General features: G+C 43.9%; 1 long non-coding RNA gene across 1 annotated transcript in view; it reads right to left on the reverse strand.

Moving 5' to 3' along the window:
* LOC114813678 overlaps positions 1-18,418 on the reverse strand; it is a 223,803-nt gene that overhangs the window by 196,697 nt on the left and 8,688 nt on the right. The window contains exon 2 of the long non-coding RNA XR_003761402.2: positions 3,209-3,419. This is a non-coding gene — a long non-coding RNA (uncharacterized LOC114813678). The remainder of the gene's footprint in view (positions 1-3,208; positions 3,420-18,418) is intronic.

Genomic DNA, 18,418 nt, shown 5'->3' on the forward strand with positions numbered 1-18,418 from the left:
TGCCTTCTTGTTAAGACTGTCATTATGATTTTAACTTGAAAAAAATTTTTCCTTGGAGATGGTGCACTCAAAAATGAGGTGGAGAAATGAAATGTCTTTATATTTTAGCCCCATGAGGTGGGGAACAGTGACATAATTTTAAGTTCTGGACCCCCCTGCGCTGCGCCCAAATAAGGGGGATCTACCACTTACCCTAGAAGGTGAGTGAGGGAGGCACGAGATCAGGGGGAACCAAGTGGGAAAGGGACTGACCCAAATCCTAGAGTCCATGAAACATACATAGCGCTGCCCAGCTCACCTTCCTGCCGCCATGTCTTCCTCCACATGTCTTCCCTTATACTGTCTTAACCTTAACCTTGATTTCATTTTTTCACCCGAGGGGATAAAACATGTCTTCCTCCAAATCCACCAATGGCTACCTATTTCCCACAGTCTCAAGTTGTCATTCCTTATGACTGGCTTTCAGGCTCCCTACCACCTTTTCTATTTTACCATATCAGCCCTTTTTACCCACTCTAACCCACCACAGTCTTCGCTACTTCCAAATTCACCTCCTAATTATACCTCACTCAACAGTCCCACTTCCAACTCCTTATTTATGCTGCTCCCTTGCCGGGAATTCCATTGCTTTTCAAATCCAAACCACAGCTCTCCCTATCTTCAAAACCCTTTAAAAAAAAATCCCACCTGCTCCAAGATGCCTTCCCTGATTTCCACCCTCCCCCAGCCCTATCAAACCCAATAACCCCCTTAATATTTATGTATTTTATGCTCATCTTCAACTCTTAGGAATATATACATTGGTGATATGTTGAGCTGTGGATACTACTGATTCATTTAACTATTTATTCCTCTTGTTCATCTATTCTACTCATGCTATTACCAATGGTATTCTTGTTTTCGCTTCTCCCATTATTTGTAATTACTCTGTGTCTGCCTTTAACAAAAACTAGTGTTTGTTACTGTTACAGTCTCCTAAGTGCTTCAAACATGGTAGGCATAATAAATATCCTTGATTGGCTGATCAATTAATTGGGATTTACCCACCCTTGATAGGGATAATCTGAAGGGATTTAGATATATGGCTAAACTACCTACTCATCCACTCGACATTACATTTTTCCCCATCCCTGCCTCCTCATCTGCGGCCCAAGCTGTGTCATCTGACCTACTGCAAAAAGGAATAGGTAATCAGACATATTGAAGGTAGTTTTCCTATCTCCCAGGACATCTGTCATCACTATATTCAACTCCAGAAAGTCCCACAAAAAGTTACCCTCTCCCAATATTGTGGACAGAGTAATGTCCATTTTTCTATAGGTGATGGTACCCTAAAGAATGCCAGGGGCCTCTACACAGCTCTTTGTTTACACACCCTCATTTATTCCATCCAGTTTAGACTCATCCTTAATCATAGCCAGACCTCCAATTACTCTGGGATTCACTGTTTCCCTGATTATAATTACAGATACTGCATGCAGAATTAATAGGAGATGGTATGGTGAGGAGGGATATCTGTTTTCAGTGGTCACTGCAGCTATCTGCTCTGCATATTCAGAAGGCAGACGAACACAACTGGAAATTACATCCCCAAATTAAAGTATTGGTTTTCTGCATTGATTTGGGCTTGAATGGACAGCTTGCATTAAATACAGACAGAGGCCATGCAACCAAACCAGGCTTTGGTTTAGCCCCTCGGGTGGAAAAATGAAATCAAGGTTAAGAAATGATATCTGTCGTCCCCACTGGAGTGTAAACTCTCTTTGGGAGGGAATGGGTCACCCATTCATTTAATCATATTTATTGAGCACTTACTGTGTGCAGAGCACTGTACTAAGTGCTTGCTTGTCTTGTCTAAGTGCTTAATTCAGTGCACTGAACTCTGAAGGTGCTCATAAATCATACTACTACCAAAAAACTTCAGATGCCTGCTAATTTACAAGCCAGTTATTGCTCCATAGTAGGCTATGCGATAACCCAATTTCTAGCCAGCACAGTGACTAGGAAGGGTGTGTTCACACAAAAAGAAAAAAAAATATCGCCAACTTTTCCCCCCTCATTTGTGTTTGGACAAAATAATCAAATCCAGACACTCCTGGTTTTAATTGCAGCCTTTTCAGCTAGTAAATTCACAGCATGGGTTTCCTTTTATTTTGTTTTTTGATAAATCATGTAAAAACAAATGATGTTATTGATGTCAAATGATGTGGTAGGAAAGTAAAGAAAACCTTTAGCAATGTAACAAAATGTGTTTTTTAATCATTCGTCTTGCTCACAATTTAAACTGGCTGCAAACTGAAATTTTCTGAAAATGCAATATATCTGTAAAGCCCACCCAACTTCATTAATCTGACATTCATTTATAGCCGCAAACCTGAAAACAGTAGTGTGCTATATCAAGTTGTTTCTTATCCATCTTCATAACCAGATAACAGTTGTATAACGAGGTTAAATATAACTAAAGGTATGCAGAAGTACCCAGTGAAACCACAATCCAGAAAAAAATAAATGTGACCATTCTTGAAAAAATGAGGTACTATTATTGCCCTATCAGGGCTCTTTGTGGCTTTAATTCATTATGTAGATTATATTGTGGAAACAAATAAAAATAACCCTAAGAGGGGTTTGAGACAGAATCATGAAATGAGTAACTGTCACCATTTCCTTCTGATCAGCTAGGAAGTAGACCCACAGCAAATGAATCAACAGGATTTGGTCAGTATGGAAAGGGGAGAATGAAACACTCCTACCTCCAAGATGACTAACAGAGGATGCTGGTTGTTACAACTGCAGCACTGACCCGGAGAATGCCCGCTGCAGAGCTCACACCATCTCCGAGCCACCTTGCCCAGGGTTCGAGAGACAAAACAGTGGAAAGGAACTAGGCAGAGAGGCACAGGGGCTATCACAGAAAGGTTCATAGACTTCATAGACGGGTAGCCAGGGGCAGCCATTTTAGGGGTGGGACTACCACTACGCCTCTCTGCTTAGGTTTCCACCACAATTCTTTAGCTATCTGGTACAGATAACCAGATAACTCTCCCCATAAAAAGGGAAAAGGGGATATAAAGATGCTACCATGGTACATTCAACACCTGCATATTTTGTATTGGCACCTTTCAGCTTCACACATGCCTTCACGACGGAGAAATATTTCTGGTAATGCAATATCAACACTGACAGAATAGGAAGAACAGTAACACTGTACCTTGACAGTAGCAACAATTCAGTTTCAAGTCGACCTCTTCATTAGCAAGACATGTTAAGACGAAATGGGACTCATGGTATTGCTCGGGTTCTTGAAGGTGCATTTGAACTCTGTAGAATTCCAAAGTCTGGAACAATGAGGAAACTCATCCTCTTCCCCAGGATCTCATCAGTCGATATCTTGCACACTTTATTAAGGAGCAGCAATCCATCTGGAAATTAGTAAAGGTGGATCCAGTCAGAGAACCAGAGTGAGCAGTGTAGCCTAGTTGAAAGAGCGCAGGCCTCTGAGTCAGAAAACCTGGGTTCTATTCCTGGCTCTGCCACTTACCTGCTGTGACAACTTGGACAAAGTCACTGCCTCATTTACCTCATATGTAAAATGGGGATTCAATCCCTTCTCCCTCCCACTAAGATTCTGAACCTTGAGTGGTTCAGGGACTGTCTCTGATATGATTAACTTGTATCTACCCCACCACTGAGAATGGTGCTTGATAATCATTATGGTATTTGTTGAGGGTTTACTATGTGTCAAACACTATTCTAAACTCTGGGATACACGCTAATCAGCTTGGACACAGTCACTGTCCCACATGGGGCTCAGTCTTAATCCCCATTTGACAGAGGAGGTAACTGAGGCACAGAGAAGTGAAGTGACTTGCCCAAGGACACACAGACAAGTGGCGGAGCTGGAATTATATGCCAGGTCCCCTGACTCCCAGGCCCATGCTCTTTCCACTAGGACATTCTCTTAACAAAATACCAGTTATTTTGTTTCAGAATGTTTTTGAAGAGTTAATGTGGAATGAATTGTAAATCCCCATTATGAGTAAAGGACACCTGGATTTCTAGCCAGACAGTCCACAAGCATACTGTGGTAGAGTACCTGAGCACAAAACAGCATTTTATTTTTCTTAAGCAAAGAGTTTGAATACTTTTAGAAGTATTCAAAGTGGCCTAATAGAATTAGCATGGGAATCAGAGGACCCTGGGTTCTAAACCTGGCACTGCCACTTGCCTGCCAAGTGACCTTGGGTAAGTCACTTAAATTCTCTTTGCCTCGGTTTCATGATGAGTCAATACCTGGTGTCCCTCCTACTTAGATTATGATCCAGGAACTCTGCCTGACCTTGTTATATATATTTTTTTAAAGTAGTCAGAGAGCTTACTATGTGCCAGACATTGTATTAAGCGCTAAAGTAGATACAAGCTAATCAGGTTAGACACACTCCCCATCCCTCCTAGGGCTCACAGTCAATCCCCATTGTACAGATAAGGTAACCAAGGCACAGAAAAGTGAAGTGATTTGCCCAAAGTCAAACAGCAGACAAGAGGCGGAGCAAGGATTAGAACCCAGGTCCTTCTGATTCCCAGGTTTGCGTTCTATCCATTAGGCCACACTGCTTCTCATCTTGTATCTACTCCAGTCCTTAGTACAGTGCTTGGCACATACTAAGCACTTAACAAATGCCACCATTATTATTATTTAGGCTATGATTCCAACAGAATGAAATCATGAAAGTAATGTTAGCAACATCAAGACAATCTCAGGTCTAACAGTGGAACTACAGGTGACCGAATGAAATATGATTTCCTAAGTGGGAGAGTACAATATAAAAGAGTTGGTAGACATGCTCCCGGCCCACGACAAACTGTTTAAACTTACTCAAACAGGTTAATACTGCTTTGGTGTGCTTATAAATGATTAAGAAAAGAAAAAGAAAGAAAACGGCTTCTTTTTCTGGACATCTAGTGCCTGCAACATCAGGACTTCTTAACCAATCCTGCCCTTCCTATTTGACTAGCGAGCCACCTAAGGGGCTAACATTATGAGGCCCAACCCAACACTTGTAAAAAAATAAAATAAAATAAAACTCCTTGTGTTTCTGAATAGAAACAACTGTTTCCAGTTTCATTTTCAATCCACCCAAAGGGGCATTGGCAAACTATTATTTTATTGCAACATTTCAGGAAGGGCCAAAAGCTTTTCTTTTTTTTCAGCCCCTGAGGACGAAGAGTTTGGATTGTCGGATGGTAGGCTTGTTGTATTTCCAAATTGTCTCAAAATCCACCCTACTGACAGCTGCTGCCTGGGAAGGCCAGTGGCTTTTCATTTCGCGGCTGGGCTGCTGGAACTCTGGGGGCAACCAGAAAGCTCCCCAGGGCTGCAGTAGCAGCAATTATCTCCCGTGCAGACAAAAAGTCATCTACCCTAACTTCGGCTAGGTAGTTCAGTGAGTAAAAACAGTTCAAATAATAAGACCCATGTCTCTCCAACATCGCCAAACCCACTGTAGTTGGTGGCTCAAACTCCTGATATTATGAAGCAGGTTTAGCCCCCATTTGCTCAGATAATCAGCTAATGCATCGGAGTAACACGAGATTGAGACGTTTTTCTGAACCGAAGTCTTGCAGAGGATAGTAGCGACATCTGCTGCCCAGAGCCAAACACCACTGCAGGCCGCATTTAATTGTCTTTTTCTTTTCTCCCATCATCTTTCGTAAACCAGAGATGGATGGGCTCCCTGTGCACTTCAACCCTCACACCAACATACTGTTCCTATTAAGATGAGTAAATTTGCAAAACTCAAGCTCCCAGGGATTTTTCCGAGCATATAAACTCACGACGGTACTTAAGAAGACTATGTTTAGAAATAGCAACTCGAATGCCGGGGACTGGACCGGCAAATCCAATTCTTCTGCTGACATGTTAAACTCTGGCAGGGATCAAGTTCTAGCAAGGTGAGGCTAAATACGGCAACCTCGAGGTCTCTCAACTGACGGGGCCCTTCTGGTACTTCCTGCCCTGCCTGATCAAATCTCAGCCAGTCAGGGTTCAAGAGAGAATGATTCCTGGAGAAGAGTCTAAAGGGAAAAGAATCCCAAAAGAGAAGGTGGAGATACAGACTATTCGTTTGTACTCTTTAGAGCACCTGATATCCACGAGAGTTCCACAGTGCTTAGCTGGTATAAGAAGACACAGTTACTTCTGGAAGGAGTGAGTCGCAACTCTGGATTTTGGTGAAGAGTCTGGAGATGCAGGAGTGCTGCATGTTATTTTGAGCAGTGGGAGAGAGAAAAAAAAAAGAGGGAGAATAGAATAAAAAGAGGATGAGGAGAAGGAAAAGAGGGAGTTGTAAAGGACAAGGGGGAGGAAGGGAGAAGTAGAAAAGCAGGCACTTAAAGTTGACTCTTCTGTTATAATGGGTTTCTTTGCTCAGGTTCAAGGTCCTGAAGTCTTCAAGGGGGACCAAGGCTCATTTGCCATTTTGTTTGGACAGGAGTCTGCATATCACTATGACCACTCTTCCAAGTTCAGTGATCTATGGGCCTTAGGCACAGGTGCTTACTGAATTACAAAAACACTTATCAAGCCATTTCTTGCTTCCTTCCCTGCTCAGCGCTGAGCCCACCTGCTCCCACCGTGCCCGGCACAGGGCCCTACCTGCCTTCTACCCCAGCGTGGAGGGGGGCTCACGGTCCCTTCCCTTGGCTGGCTCGGCCAGCCCCCCACCGATGCTGTTACCACTTGTTGATGGCTACGAGGACAGGGAGGATGCAGAGAAGGGGGTGGGCAGCTCGCCAGGAGGGTCAGGGATGGGTCACACCTGTAGACCTTGGAGCAGGGAGCAAAGAGGAGCTCTGGTTCAACCTGCAGCCCGGTAAGAACTGCAGGAACCCAACATCCAGGGACTGAATCCTGCCAGAAGAAGGCACTGAACAGAGCTTCAATCTTGGGTCCTCCTCCACTCAAAGCAGCAGGCTTAGCAATTGCTACTTGTCCTGCCCTCACAAAACTATGGGGATGATGTCATTCTTCCTGATAGTTCCAAATCAGTGGTTACCATCAGCTCCATGGGATGGGCACCTCTGTGGAGATATGATCCTGTCACTACATTCAGACCAGCAGGAAATGCTATCCACTTTACCATTCTTTCCGGTAAGATTACCCGAGTACATAATATGTGAATCATTGAATCACTCAAAAACTGCAAGTCTTTCCCCTCCTTCCAGAATGACAGCATCTTCTTTAATCTTTTTGCCATACCCATCGGAAACAATAGTGCTAATCAACCACTAGTAGAATGTATTGATCTCCTACTGCATACCCAGCCCTATACTAAGCACTTGAGAGTACACTAGAATTCAGTGACATGATCCGCAAGATTGTAACCTCCTCGAGGCCGGGGATTGTATCGAAACTCTACTGTGCTACACTCTCTGAAATGCTTGGTACAGTGCACTGCACACAGTAAATACTCAAATACCATTGATGGATTGTTCTCTGCCCTCATGAGTTTTACACTCTAGTGGGGGAAGTATTGAAATTTCAAATAAGGGGAAGAAAGATTAGGTGATATGTGCATCAGTTAGTGCTTAAATACTAGGGTATGTAAATTAGGTATGTCTGTACAAGCCATCACTCATTTGCCTCAGTTTCCCCCCTCCTAATCCCCATCTTCTCTGGTGCCGCCAAATGCCAGACGTAGGTGGGAACACAGAGCATTCCCTAACATTTTTTTTTAAATGTTTTTAACATGAAAGCCTTGACAGAGAGAAGTGAAGACATTGCTGACATTGACATTTCCTCCAAGCAATCAATGGTATCTATTGTATGACTTCTGTGTGCAGAGCACTGTATTGAGCACTTGGGAGAACACAGACATCTCCATCCCACAGAGAGCTTAGAGTCCTACATATATAAATTCCTCTCTTCATAATTTCCTGAGCACCGAAATGAAGAGCTCTGCCCAGATGCATAACTGATCTATTTTCAAATCTAAACTCATCTGCTAAAAATCTGATGCTCAGTATTGGTATTTTTCTCTCGCTGGGTTTTTTCACTCACCACATCTGAGTGGTGGCTTCAGAAAAGGTCCCTGTGTGGACCATCTAGGTGGATAAGCCAGTGCTCAGAGCTGGGCTGGGAACAAATCCTCCTGCTTCCTTTGTGAGCCAACCGCCCTTGGTGATCAATCAGCCACCCAATCTCCCCTAAACAGCCTGTCACAGTGCTAATTATAGCCTTGGGCTACTACCTTTTTGACAGAAAGAGATCACCCTGGGTAATATGAGCCCAAGTATAACTTGGCTGAACCATAATATGGGTCAACAGTGTTCTGGGGGGGTCAAAGGGTCAACCTGAAATTCCATCTGTTTTAGTTCTCTCGTGGAACCAGCACAGGACTTTAAACTTGAGATGCTCCATAACATTCCTCTATTATCAGTAATGTGTAATGACACTCACTTCTGCAGCCTAGGGAGACCATGTTTCTCTTTAGTTTGATCTAAATGGGTGAGCATCAGATGTAGGAAGCAAATTCAAATCAGCTGGAATCAGATCAGCGGCTGACAGCACAAGAGAAGGACTCGGTGGGTAGTTGCCTGGAGCCTATAAAATCCTACCCCCCTGGGGCTGGCTCCAGGGCTTATTAAATGCCGGCCATCTTTGACTAGTAAAAGACTAAACAAAATGTGTTTTTTCCTCTTTGAAAAGATTAAATTCACTCTGAAGTGAGGGGTATTATTTATACAAGTGAATTACTTTCTGCATGGTTTGTCCTAAAAGATCAGCCAGTTCCCCTGCCCAGGCCTCAATAGACCAGCTCCCTGCAGGTTTGTCTTACCTCCTTCACATAGGTCAGGGGGCATCCCTCATTGCATCCTCTGAAAGAATCACTATGGGAATGAGGGAATTTCACAGACCACAAGCCCTGGGCCCCCTGCTAAGAGTGACATCTGGGCAAAACCATTTCCTTTTCTCCCAGTCAAAACAGAGAACTCAAAAGATGTTCATCTTCCAATGATACCCATGTGGAGAAGCAGTGGGACCTAGTAGAAAGAGCTCAGGACTCAGAATCAGTAGCTGTAGGTTCTAGGCCCATCTCTACCACTTGCCTGCTACGTGACCTTGGGCAAGTCAATTCACTTCTCTGCTCCTCAGCTTCCCCTTTGGTAAAATGGGATTAAGTATCTGTTCTCTTTCTCTGTTAGATTGGAAGCCGCATGTAGGACAGGGACCAGTCTGACTGGCTTATCTTATACCTACTCGAGGGCTTAGTATAGCGCTTAGTACAGTAGATTAATAGCAAATTAGTGCCAGATTATCATTCACAATCTGGGTTATTTTTGATAGGAACCCACTTGAATAGCATTCTTAGACACTCAGTATAGAGTGTATAGGAGATAAGAATGTGGCAGTTACTAAGTTAGTATGAGAGGAACAAAGAGTGCAAACTGGTATGCAATGAGAGAAGAGAGGGAACAAGTTGGATGGAGAAAGTTGATTGAGTGCTTTACAGCCAATGGCTAGGAATTTCTGCTTAGAAGAGAGAATAGGCAATTAACGAAGGTTTATGAAACTTGGGGAGACGTATGCACAGTGACAATTTAGAAAAGTAATCTCAACAACAGAGTGAAGTATGGATTGGAGAGGGATGAGACTGGAGGCAAGGAGACCAGTGGGTAGGCTGATCCAGTAGTCAAGCCAGGAATGTGATAGCCATTTGGATAGAGAGGAAGGACCAAAGCCTGGAAAATCTTCCTGTAGAGTAGAAACTGATGACAGAGAGAGAGAGAGAGAGAGAGAGAGAGAGAGAGAGGGGTTAAGCATAATTCCAAAGTCACCGGCTTTGGGGTCAGGGAGGATGGTGGTGTTATCAACCTCATTAATGCAAGGTTGTTTAGATAAATATTTAGGTGCACGGGCATGATTCTGGGCATGAACCTGGGACTGCTACAGTGCAGGCTTTCCTAAATGTGAGGTTTGCAAGAATATAGGACTGGGAATCAGGAGACCTGGGTTCTAGTCCCAGCTGCACACTTGGCCTTCTGGGTGATCTTGGGCAAGTCATTTAACTACCCTGAGTCAAAGTTTCTTCATCAGTATGATGAGGATAATAATATCTGCCTCTTTACCTCACTAAAGGAGAGATGTGTGAGGACCCAGTGAGATCAGGCTGTTGTGAAAACTTTGGAAAAGAAAATGCTAAACAAATCAAGATTTTTAGAGGAGTTCATCAACATATTTTGATGAAGGGAATGGATATAGACAAATGAATAAATAACAAAAGAGACACACATATGAGTGTAGAGAACTGATGGAGTGACAAGAGGAGGTAGGTTAATCAGGGGAAGTCTCCGAGAAGATGACTTTTTAGGAGATGTCTGAAGGAGGGTAAAGACATCGTGAGGAAAAGCTGAGGGAGATTGCTGCAGGGAATGGGAAAGACAGAAGCAGTAAGGGTCCCAAGGGCTCTGTTTTAGGAGATGGGTCCCCTTGTCTTGAAACACTCCAGTGGGATGGAGAGGGGTTCCACATAGCAGAGTTCTGGGCCCCAGAGCTTGGCAGTTACACGCATCTTCTAAGAGAAGGGTGATTTACTCATCCTATTTTGGAGGCCCAGGGGGAGTGATTGAAATGGAAAGTACAACAGGTTCAAATAGGAAGAGTTTAATAATATGTGTGTGAATGAAATGCTGCAGGATTCTAAAGTTTGACTCCTGGTGACTTTTCAGAACCACCCACATTCCAAATTAAAATAAAGGGGAAAGTAAAAGGCAGATAAAATAGACATGATAAAAAGTAACCCCCCCCCCACAATTCAAGGATGCTAATAATAATGATTGTGGCAGCTGCTAACCATGTTTAGTTCCAAGCATTATACTAAGTGCTGGAATAGATACAAGCTAATCAGGTCAGTCACAGTCCCTGTCCCACATGGGGCTCATAAGTAGGAGGGAGAACAGATACTGAATCCCCACTTTACAGATGAGGAAACTGAGGCAAAGAGGAAGTTAAGTGAATTGCCCAAGGTCACAGCAGGCAAGTAGCAGAACCAGGATTAGAAGGCAGGTCCTCTGACTCCTAGGCCTGTGCTCTCTCTACTAGGCCATGCTGTTTCTCGATGGGTCTATCAATAGGAACTAGTCCCAGCATAGCAAGTCTGCTCCACTTTGATCTAGTATTCTGGTCAGTATGTAAATCAGGGATATGGATTAGGAGTCAGAGCAAAGGAGTAAGTGAGAACTGGCTCCACCCTATTGGGTCACTCAATTACCCATCCTACTACCTTTGCTAAGATTCAGGATGGAGAGAGCAGGGCTCTGAGCAGAAGGCAGAAAAAGATGGCAAAGGGCAGTATGTATGTTGTTAGGGTTAAGGGATTCTCCCTTTGCCAGAACTGAAGGAAACAAGTAATGCAGACACATTAGAAACTCAATGGTAAGAGCTTCTGCTGTTTGCCATACTAGCCATATCTCAGTAGTGATAATAATTACTATGGTGTTTAGCATTTACTATGTGCCAAGCACTGTGTTAAGCACTAGGGTAGATACAATATAATCAGACACATTCCACATCCCACACAAAGCTCACAATCTACAGGAGAGGTAGGACAGATGTTTCATCCCCATTTTACAGATGGGGAAACTAAGGTATTTTCACCCCAAATTGGGGGTTCAAAATGTCACGCAAAACTGTAAATCTAAGATTATTTGCTAGGTGAAGGGTTTTTTTTTTTGGTTTTTTTTTAAAAAGAGAGCACATTCTAATGCTCTGATATATTGATTTATCTCTCTGGGATTCTCATCACATGCTTATGCAGAGGGAAGAATGGCTTCTCCACAGCACACACACAGTTGACTATGGCTTTAAGGAATCAACCTGCAACTGCAGCCCTGATCGGAGGGAAGGCCAGGGTACATTAGGTTTTCAGGACTGATCATGTAAACTTGGCCATCCAGAAAGTAGTTAATGCTGTGTCCCCAACAGGAGCTTTGCTACTCCCACTGACAATTTTGGCATTTTTTAAGTTCTTACTATGTGCAATGTGCTTTGGTAAATAGGTTAAAGGATTGGACATAGTTTCCATTCTACATGAGGCTCACAACCAATATTATTTTCATTTTACAGATGCGGAACTTGAGAGATGTGCCCAACATCACACAGTAGACAAGTTAACAGAGCTTGTTCTACAAATCCACTCTGCCTTCGCCCAGGGAGCTCTTACTCCTGGGGAGTTGAGCCCATCCAAAGGGGAGGCTAGAGGAGTAGAGTAGAGAAAGCAGTATGGCCCAGTGGAAAGAGCACAGGCCTAGGAGTGACAGGATGTGGATTCTAATCCCAGTTCTGCCACTTGCTGCTGTGTGACCTTGAATAAATCACTTAACTTTTTGTGCCTCACTTTCCTCCACTGTAAAATGGGGATTCAGTACCTGATCACCCTCCTACTTAGACTGTGATCTCCATGTGTCCAACCTCATTATCTTGTATATAGCCAAGTGCTTAAAATGGGTCTTGACATATAGTAAGGACTTAACTACCATAAAAAAAAAAGTAAAGTTTTCCTTGTATTTATTCAGCCTGTCCAAACCTGACAGAAACCAAGCCCAACAAGATGTAAGACACTACCTTCGAAAAAGAAATAAGGTAAAGCTGGGGAAGCATCTTATCAACCTTTCATTCATTCTACTATTTTCATAGATTTGCATCCTGACCTTTAAATTACTATATGTCATCTGCTCAATCCCATTGGAACCCTCTTCCTGCTCTAAGGATGCTGTGATCTACAGTTTAATGGTTCTTATCTCGAAAGTTGCCTTCTTTTCACTTCATTTAGTCATGCTATGGCATTGAAAAACTAAGAAAGAACTGTGACTAATCTGATTAACCCCATATTCCAGACAAATTAATATCAACTTTATCAATATCTAACAAAGTAAGTGGGTTAACAGATTCTCATTTATGGTGCTTTATTCTGGCAACAGTTGCTTTTCTTTTCTCCTCCTCTTGCTTTACACAACACTTCCTTTCTCCTATGCAACCTCCTTATTCTTCATTATTCACTTTACTAACAATTATCTATCAACTATCTTAGGATTTATCTCTGTTTGCCTGTTTCATGGTTGGTCCAGCATTTTGTATACTTAATAATAATCTCTGCACACAGTAAGCGCTTAGGAAATATGACATACTACAATCTGATGATCCTTAATATAAAAGTTGTCAAACCTTGCTAGGGTTACTTAGATAACATAAGAAACAAATAAGTATTGAATTTTTTTTGTTTTCATTTGCTCTCATGCCCTCCTGAGGCCTGACCCTGGAATTCTCATTTCTACCTTGATTTTTTAAGTGAGATTTTCTTATTGAAAAATAACACACATGAAAGTTTACCAGACTAGTGGACCAGAGAGAGGAGGAGGGAAATACTGCACTGATATTTCACTTCCTGAAAAAACATAAAAATGTCTGGTAAATGGGAACTGAAAAAGAGCAAGTGAACTTCCATAAATGTATTTCTTGCTTAGAGAAAAAGACAGTACAGTGCACAGTTATTCTGACCCTCCAATATCTCCACCATTAATATTTCAGCTTCTTCATATTGAAGGCTGTTTCCTGATCTGCTTACTATTTTACAGTAGACATTTTCTTGGTACTATCAATCCTGGTTAAAAGCACCACCGATTGTCCAGAGTATCTGCTTTCTGAGGAAGGGAAAGGCAGTCATTTGAGGTTTTCCAGGATTGGGGAAACCTGTGCAGAAGGATGTTTTAGAAAAGTGCTCCAGGTAGCAAAGTGAAGTTGGAACTGGGAAATGGGAGACTGGAGGGAGGGAGATCTAAGAGGAGGCCTCATCTTCCCTCCCAAACCCGGTCCTCTCCCAGACTTCTCTATCACCGTCGATGGCACGACCATCCTTCCCGTCTCTCAGGCCCGCAATCTCGGTGTCATCCTTGACTCGTCCCTCTCGTTCACCCCACACATCCTATCCGTTACCGAGACCTGCCGGTCTCACCTCTACAATATCGCCAAGATCCGCCCTTTCCTCTCCACCCAAACGGCTACCTTACTGTTACAGGCTCTCGTTATATCCCAGCTAGACTACTGTGTCAGCCTTCTCTCTGACCTCCCTTCCTCCTCTCTCGCCCCGCTCCAGTCTATTCTTCACTCCGCCGCCCGGCTCATCTTCCTGCAGAAACAATCTGGGCATGTCACTCCCCTTCTTAAACACCTCCAGTGGTTGCCTATCAACCTCCGCTCCAAACAAAAACTCCTCACTCTAGGCTTCGAGGCTCTCCATCACCTTGCCCCTTCCTACCTCTCCTCCCTTCTCTCTTTCTACCACCCACCCCGCACGCTCCGCTCCTCTGCCGCCCACCTCCTCACCGTCCCTCGGTCTCACCTATCCCACCGTCGACCCCTGGGTCACGTCCTCCCACGGTCCTGGAACGCCCTCCCTCCTCACCTCCGCCAAACTGATTCTCTTTCCCTCTTCAAAACCCTACTTAAAACTCACCTCCTCCAAGAGACCTTCCCAGACTGAGCTCCTCTTCTCCCTCTACTCCCTCTGCCATCCCCCCTTTACCTCTCCGCAGCTTAACCCTCTTTTTCCCCTTTTCCCTCTGCTCCTCCACCTCTCCCTCCCCATCCCCACAGCACTGTACTCGTCCGCTCAACTGTACATATTTTCATTACCCTATTTATTTTGTTAATGAATTGTACATCGCCTCGATTCTATTTAGTTGCCATTGTTTTTACGAGATGTTCTTCCCCTCGACTCTATTTATCGCCATTGTTCTTGTCTGTCCATCTCCCCCGATTAGACTGTAAGCCCGTGAAACGGCAGGGACTGTCTCTATCTGTTGCCGACTTGTTCATCCCAAGCGCTTAGTACAGTGCTCTGCACATAGTAAGTGCTCAATAAATACTATTGAAGTGCTCAATAAATACTATTGAATGAATGAAGTCAGGATACGAAAAATGCCTGGACAGCATTCAGAGGAAGGGGTGGATTCTGGAAATCTTATAGGGGAAGAACTGTCAGGATATGATGCGACAGCCTGAATAAGGGTATTCAAAGAGTGAGGAGTCTAGGATAATATCAAGGATCTGAATTGAGATGTGGGAAGGATGTTGGTTTTTATGAACTGTGATGGAAAGTTAGATAAAGGAGAGTATTTGGGAGGAAAGAGGAGGAATTCAGTCTTAAGGATGATAACCAGTGCTGTGATCATTAAAGATGTCTTGGAGGTAGGAGGAGATGAGAGAATGCAGAGAATGAGAGAAGTGGGGGGCTAGTGAGGTATATTTGGGAGCCAGCCACAAAGAGGTGGTAGTTGAAGCCATGGGAGCAGGTGAGCTTCCATGGGTGCTTCTTCCCTTACACTCCAACTCACAAACCTAATTTTTCAAGCCAACCTACTCACTGTGCCTTGTTTTCATCTCTCCTGCTGCTGACCTCTTGCCTTCTCTTCTGCCTGGAACTCCCTCCCTATTCACATCTGTCAGACTACTGCTCTTCCCCTCTTCAAAGCCTTTCTGAAATCACGTCTCTGCCAGTGGGCCTTCCCAGGTCTTCGTGTGTGACTAGCTGGAATTTTTCAGACATGCCTTGCTGAATCCAGCTATAGAGAAGCAGCGTGGCTTAGTGGAAAGAGCACGGGCTTTGGGCAAGTCACAACTTCTCAGTGCCTCAGTTACCTCATCTGTAAAATGGGGATTAAGACCGTGAGCCCCACGTGCGACAACCTGATTCCCCTGTGTCTACCCCAGTGCTTAGAACAGTGCTCGGCACACAGTAAGCGCTTAACAAATACCAACGTTATTATTATTATAAAACCAGGGCAAGTGGCAGGGGATTGGAGGAGACGTGGCGGGAAAAAAAGAGAGGGAAAGAATCTTGCCACTCCCTGCCCAGTACAACTGAAGGACAAAATAAAAACCATTTTTGCAATCATAGCAAAAGAGGGGAGAGTTTGGGGTGTGAAGAGAAGGGGCAGGAAAGCCCAGGGGCAGGTTGAGGGGAAGAGGATTGAGGTAGGTTTTCTGTGCTTTGGAGGAGAATGGGGCTGGACCTTTGAGCCTCAGTAGGAGAGAAAGCAAGTTCTTCATGTTCCATTAGACAGCACAACACAGCAGGCTCCACTGCACTGATGGGTAATTGCCTAGTACATCAGCTTCTAGTGTTCGATGAAGAGGTACAGTGAGGTGCTCCAGCCCCGCTGCTCTGATTGCAGTTAAGGTCAGATCAATGTAGCCCAGAGACTATGACTACTTTTAAGACATTTGAGCTCATTGTGGGCAGGGATTGTCACTGTTTATTGTTATATTGTTCTTTCCTAAGTGCTGTGCTCTGTACGCAGTAAGCACTTAATAAATACGATTGAATGAATGAATGACCATTTCACATCTTTCTCATCTTTCCCCCTAATTTTTCCTAGTCGGTAATGCCACCAACTTCCCCATCCCAGAAGTCCACTGTCTCTAGGTCATCGATGACTCTTCTCTGACCTTCAACTCTCAAATTCAATCTATGGCCAAATCCTGCCAGTGTTTTCTACAAGACATCACCCGATTCACCCTTTTCTCTCTACCCAGAAGGCTGCCACTCAGTTGGGGACTCATTCTGGCTGCCAAGCAAAGGGCAGGGCTCCACATAGGTGAACTTGACAGCCCTTGTGAAAACTGGACAAGATGCAGCATATGACTTCCCACATGTTGCAGAGACATGACGACATCTGTTTCATCTTGCAGTCTCGTGTGACCCCAGGGCATCTCTCCAGGGGCACCAGTGATGGCCACACTTGCTCCAGGGCCTCTGCCTCCCCCTCCCAAATCTCCGTGAATACTAGTGCCACGTCCAAGTTGGGGAATTCGTCAACAGGGATTGCAGATGAGAAGACTAGGTGCTGAAAATTTAAAAAAACAAAACCAAAACCTGGGCATCAAAGGATCTGGTTTTGTAACGCTACATTCCAGATTAGCTGAAAAAATCAGATGGTCCAGTATAAAACCAGATGGATAGTCACCCCACCATCATGTAGGTGGCATTACAGGTCTCGCAGAGGAGTCTGGCTGATTAATCACAGCGTATGGTTCCAGAAGAGTTCCTCAACTGTTCTCTCCAGTCTGTCCATCAATCAATAGAATTTGAGCACTTATTCTGTGCAGAGCACTGCGCTTGGAGTTTAGACGAGTAGAAGAGACTTAATAGACATGTTGCCTGCCTTAAAAGGATTTTACAGTCTCAGAGAGGAAGCAAACGTTAAAACCAGGTGCAGGTAGGGAGAAGGAAGAGATTTAAAAGATATGGACATTGGTGTTGCCTGAGGAGAGGGAGGGGGAGGTGTAGGACCCTAGTACCCAGATGACAGGGACATGTTGAAGCGACAGTGGGGGTGGGGCAGGGAGATAGAAGAGGGAATGAGAATTAAATCGAAGAAGGCTGGAACTTCATTTCCCTTTCACAGCTGGCAGACCACTGCTCCTAAAAGTTTATGGCCCTTCTGAAATCGCATCTCCTCCAGGAAACTTTCTCTGATTAAAATCTCATCTTCCTAATCTATTGTGCTTCCCCACCATCTAAATAACGGCTTCAACACTTCTGCATTACCTAAAAGAACTTGGGTACTCAATCCCCTCTCCTCACTTATACACATCTTTAAACTCTTCATTGCTTCTATCTACTTGTAATTAATTTTAGGGTCGGTCTCAACTAGATTTTAAGCACCTTGAGGGCAAGGATTGTGCCAACTCTCAATGTTTAGTAAAGTCCCCTGCATAGACTAAGTGCTCAAGAAATATTATTAATGGATGGACAGAACCCAGTCCTATTGAATCTTAGCTTCATGCATTTTCCATTAGAGCATTCTGCCTCCCAAACACTGTTAGGGAGACCTAAAGGTCCTTGAGATAGCAAGGGAGCAGGATAATTTCTGTTATCACCTGATAATTACCACCACCACCAGCAATATCATTAGCAGCCATGCATACAGAGGGCAGTTTTTAGATGACAGCAGACTGTAAATTTTTCCACTAGACTGTAAGCTCCCTAAGGATATAGATCATGTCCACCAACTGTATTATAGCACTTTACAATAGGGCTCTGCAAATGGTGGAAGTGGTCAATAAATTTAATTGAGGGATTGCTTTACTTTCTTCCCCAGGAGCTAAATATTACTGCCGTTTTGGCAAGGGAAAAACTGAAGCAGGAAAAAAACAAAGAATCACCAGGTGAGAAACATCTTCCCAGAGACCACCCAACAAGGACAGAGCTGGAATTGGTATGTTGGACAGTTGACCTCTCAAGGTCACCTTCCATCCTTCAGCTGTGGCCTTCCTTTTTAGGAAGGACAAAGATGAGAATGAGGCCAGAGTCAGTGGGGTAATTGAGCTGAATCACGCTAACTCCACAAAGACAAATCTGCA

The sequence above is a fragment of the Ornithorhynchus anatinus genome, chromosome 8, assembly GCF_004115215.2.
Source record: "Ornithorhynchus anatinus isolate Pmale09 chromosome 8, mOrnAna1.pri.v4, whole genome shotgun sequence".
Taxonomy (NCBI): domain Eukaryota; kingdom Metazoa; phylum Chordata; class Mammalia; order Monotremata; family Ornithorhynchidae; genus Ornithorhynchus; species Ornithorhynchus anatinus.